Source organism: Montipora foliosa, chromosome 10, assembly GCF_036669935.1.
Source record: "Montipora foliosa isolate CH-2021 chromosome 10, ASM3666993v2, whole genome shotgun sequence".
Classification (NCBI taxonomy): Eukaryota; Metazoa; Cnidaria; class Anthozoa; order Scleractinia; family Acroporidae; genus Montipora; species Montipora foliosa.
In genome coordinates, this window is record NC_090878.1 from 31,177,581 (window position 1) to 31,182,580 (window position 5,000).

Below are 5,000 nucleotides of genomic sequence, written 5' to 3' on the forward strand. Positions count from 1 at the left end.
ATAACGAATCCAGATTACAGAGCGCATTCTGCTCCTTTATTTGCAAAACTAGGCATCATGGACATTTTTCAAATAAATTCATTTCAAATTTCTAAGTTCATTATTTATTATCACAATCAGTTATTGCCCTCTATGTATTTGAATTTATTTCAAACAAGCCGCCAAGTGCACAATGACGGTACTAAAACAGCCAACAATTATCGGCCACAATTTTGTCGTACTAACATCAAACAATTTACAATTCTTTATCAAAGTCCAAAAATCTGGAACTCTCTTCCTGGATCAATTGTTAATTCATCTATCCATCTGAATTTTAAGAAAAAATATGTTAGGGTTTCTTTAAATAAAAAAAAAAAAACTGAGTTAGTTATGCCGCACAAGCATTGCGTAAGTTTATTTAGATTAATGATAGGCATATGAGGGGGCCCCTCTTATAAGCCCGGTGGTTTCTTGGGGTCTCCTCGCACAATCATTGTTATATCCATCCTTTATGTTTCTGTAATATTATTGTGTGGCAAATAAACATTTATTCATTCATTCATTCATTCATTCATTCACTTCCAAAACAAAAGTTCACTCAACCTTATCCCTATCCAGCGGGGTTAGTATCTGGATGGGAGACCTCAAAATATACGACTTGCTGCCAGAAACATACATGTACGACCGAAAATTCTATTTTAACGCTTAAAAATGCGAACTAAGCATGGTGCAGGTTTCGTTAGCCTGCTTTATGCAAATCAACTATTGATGCAAAAGTTTCGATCGATAATAATAATAATAATAATAATAATAATAATAATAATAATAATAATAATCATAATAATCATAATAATAGTAATAAAATGCCATCAGCGAGCAATTTTTGTGAATGAAAACAACATAAATTTTGTGTTGCGTATACAAAAAGTTACCATCAGCGAAACACATTTTGGGAGATTTTTGCTACGTTCAACTTTTCTGTTGTTCTTTTGGCTGCACAAGTAAATCGCAAAATCAAAAGTGACATCGATTTCAGCGGCCGCCTGTGATCAAGTTACCTTGCATATTACTAACAATTGGATACAACAGTGGTAAAATGACAGCAAGACATCGGATTGTTGCTTTTTTGTAAGTTAGTGTCTTTTTTTCTTTTAAGTGTGAAAAAAGTCAATAAGAAATATGCCAATTCAACACAAAGATCACAATCGCCAAACTCTTGAGGTTGACCATTGTTTCTGCAAATTCAAAAATTCAATCTCCTTGACGAAGATATTTATTACCAGGTAATTCTATCGTTTGGAAATAAAAACTTCTTTATTATTCAGTAGCGTCACAAATTCTTGCCGATTTTGGGGCTCATTTGCTGAAATTCAAGCACGTTTCCAGCAGACCTGTTTATTTTTATGTTTCACCCAGGGTGCTCAGGGCGTTAAGGCCCGCGGCACACGGTGAGGAAAGAGCTGAGCAAACTGCCTCACGAGGCGGTTTGCTCAGCCGTTTCCTCACGTGTGCGGGGAACTTTTAAGTGAGAAATTCGCCTCGCGAGGCCGTGAAGAAAAAATCAAACATGTTTGATATTTTTCACCTCGCGAGGCAAATTTCTCATTGTGCGCAGCCATCGTGAGAATCGAGTTGATCTTGGTCAATCAAGTATCCAATAAAAATACATGGCATTCTCACGTGACTTCAGTGACGTGGGAATTTCTTTCTCCGACACCATCTCGAACTGCTGGAGCCACGTGGGTATGCCATGTATTCTTATTAGATGCTTGATTAAATCAAGCTCAGCTCGATTCTGACGATGGCCGCACATAGTGAGGAATTTGTTTCGAGGGGCTAAAAATTTAAAACATGTTTGACTTTATCCTCACGGCCTCGCGAGGCGAATTTCGGACCACAATTTCCCCACACACTTGAGGAAATGGCTGAGCAACCCGCCTCGGGAGGCAGTTTGCTCAGCTCTTTCCTCAAGTGTGCGGCGGGCTGAAGACCCCTAGTGTTAGCTTTCGAAGTACGAAAACTAAGACTAGGGTCTTAGTTTTCGTACTTCGAAAACTAAGACCCCTTGTAAACAGTGGAAATTACGCAAAGGAAACCCAGGAAAACTTACCGCCAGTCAGAGATTTCGGCGCTGGATTTTGTCTATATGGTTTAATTTAACCAGACACAACGGTATGATGTTATGAGGATCAGGGTTACTTTAAGTTTATCTGTCATGCAATTCTAGACTTTTTCTAGAATTATCTAGTATTCCAGAAATATTTTGGTGAGACTCAGCAGTTTATACAAAAAGCACATCTTGTAATAGACTATAACTAGCAACTGAACATTCTAGATGCTTAGAGTAAAAGCATAAAAGCAGACTTGTAAATAATAGAAAAAACTCTTTTGCCTGAGGGCTTACCCTCGTGGCTGGCTGTGATTGATCTTGGATGCGATACTGTGACGAAGCTATACCGCGATAACTTTGGTGGAGCGATAACCTTTGACCTTGCTATATCGGGAGAGAATTAAGAAAGAGAAAAAAGAGACGATAGCTGAAAAGGGAAGAAGATAAAGAGTTCAGAGTTTATTATGAAGTCTTTCGTTAAAGTTTGTGTGCACAGAAAATCAAGTGAGTGGAAAGAATCTAGTGAATCAAGAAAGTCACGAATTGATGTCTACAGTCAGTGGAACTTGGAGTTCAAAGTTAATCAAGATGAATACCTGAATGGCCATGAAAAACAGTAAGCCCGCTTTGCTTTACAAACTGCTTAACGTAATCTTTAATCTATAATTGTACCAGTATAAAACTAATTAAATAATGGTAAAAAAAAGGGTAACTGCTCGTTGTGACACCTTTGCTGCGTGCCATATATCGTACTCGGAAGTTATTCTCATTCATGTTTTCTTTGCGGACATTTCTTGGTTATTCCAGCACGTAACAATGACATGTACACGATTGCATGATGTGTGACAGAAAATAGTCGATGATTACTTATTGGCAACGAAATTAAACATAGGGTCTTGCGAATAACGGGAAATTCAGTCTGTTAAGTCGACCCTTTGGTTGTAGCCACTAAAAATGCGATGTACGAATTATTTTATCAGTGTTCATTTGTCATTCTACTTCCATTGTAAACAAGACGCCTGGAGGCGTTTACGCGGGATGGGTCGATGTAAGCATTAGCAATAATCACAGTCTCTTTACGCTAGCAAGCAACCTTGCGTCGGAAAGGCTCCTGCTCGCATTAAAGTGGTAAACAAGAAAACCTGTAATTTGAACAGTGGAGTGGCAACTACAAAAGAAATTTTCTCACATGAAGTATTTTAAAAAAACTGATCAGGACGTTAAGGGTGGTCCCTGTGAGGATATGTAATTTCACTGCAGGAAAGGACCATTTTCAGTGTTCGGTTTTGTAAATTTTAGCTTAGTCAAATGCGATGGAGGGAATTCAAGACTCACGAGAGCAACAGCCAATCTCCTGTGCGAGAACATTTCGAAAGCTCGCAAAATTAATTGCCAGGCAGTGTAAATGAAAAATGTTCTGTTATACAGGCAAAGTTTTGGAGAATAATATAATTTCTTTTGTAAAACTTATATTTTTATGTAGAGGTCACAAATTGAACAAAGACAAAAGACCAATTCCCGATGGTAGCACTTGGATGGGCGACCGACCGGTGATCACCTTTGTGTTGACTCTATTGAAGTCACGCTGCTCGGAGTCTACTGAGATCCCGGCATAAATATATATAGTTCGATACCTGTGCTTCTGAACATTTACTCGAAAGCGGTACAAATGATTTGCCCAAAACATCCCGGGGTATCTAATCGAAAAAAAAAAAAAAAAAATCAAACAAAAATTCAATCGAAATCAATCGAACGATTGATGTTCGATTGGGTTCGGCAATCTAACAAAATCGTACAAAATCGAACCAATCAGATCCAATTTTGTTCGGAGGGTATCTCTTGAAGCCGGAAACCAGTAAAACACGTAGGGTATGGTCACTATCAGCCTTTATTGAATGGGAATAACGAAAAATAGCTTCATACTGAACGTCAATGTTCAAACAAAACAAAACAAATCGAAACAATGTCATTGTCAACTACTGTTACTCATGTACTCCAGGGTGTACTGTAGGTGCTGGAACAATGTCTTAACTGCCCTCTATTATTAGTGACTTTAAACGTTCTTCCCCTGGAGCCAATCTCCTTATAGATGAGAAACTCTTCTCCCAAATCTAAACTGAACCGACATCATGGTAGCCTTTTACACTACACGAAATCTCGATACGTGCAGTGTCCTCCCGGGTCTCCTGGATATCGCTTCCTGACATTTTCGACATGTGTACTGAAAGCCGGGAGAAAAGGGAAGGGGAAAGCTACAATCAGTGGCAAAAGAAGTTTGGGCCTCAAAACCTCTCACGTCAGAAACTAAACATAACTGTCAAAATTCCACCAAAGCTTCAAAATGCAAGTCCTCCGCTCCCCCAATCAATGTTGAAATAGACAAGGAAATGTATGTTCACTGTTGGCAACATTATTCTGGGGGGGTGGGCGGTTCGGGAAAGGGGAAATTTTTCAAAATCAGTGAGAAAACCTACTTCAAAGGGTGAGTGTCCCAAGACTTTTGCCACTGATTGCAAGCCGTGATTTAACCTTAAAGTCCATAAACCGAACCCTGAAATGCGGCTAAAAATTGGTTTTCGTAAAATCCCCCGTAAGACATAGTGAAATTGGTATGAAATTAAGGCTTATTGTCTATATTTTAATAATCTACCTGTTACTTTTTTATGTAAGCAGTGCTTACGTGAGAAAAACAATTTTCTGATGGAGTGGGGGTGGTTAAGGATAAATTATGCCTCCCAAATCTATAAGAACGACAAAAATACAAATTTCTGTGCAAATACCAAACGCTATTGCACTAAACTTGGCAAACTACTTAACTTATCACAATGTATGGATTAAAATATACAGACATGTTTTTTTTTTTTGTAGTTGCCATGGCAACTGTCAACATCTAAATAGCAAATTAGGACTA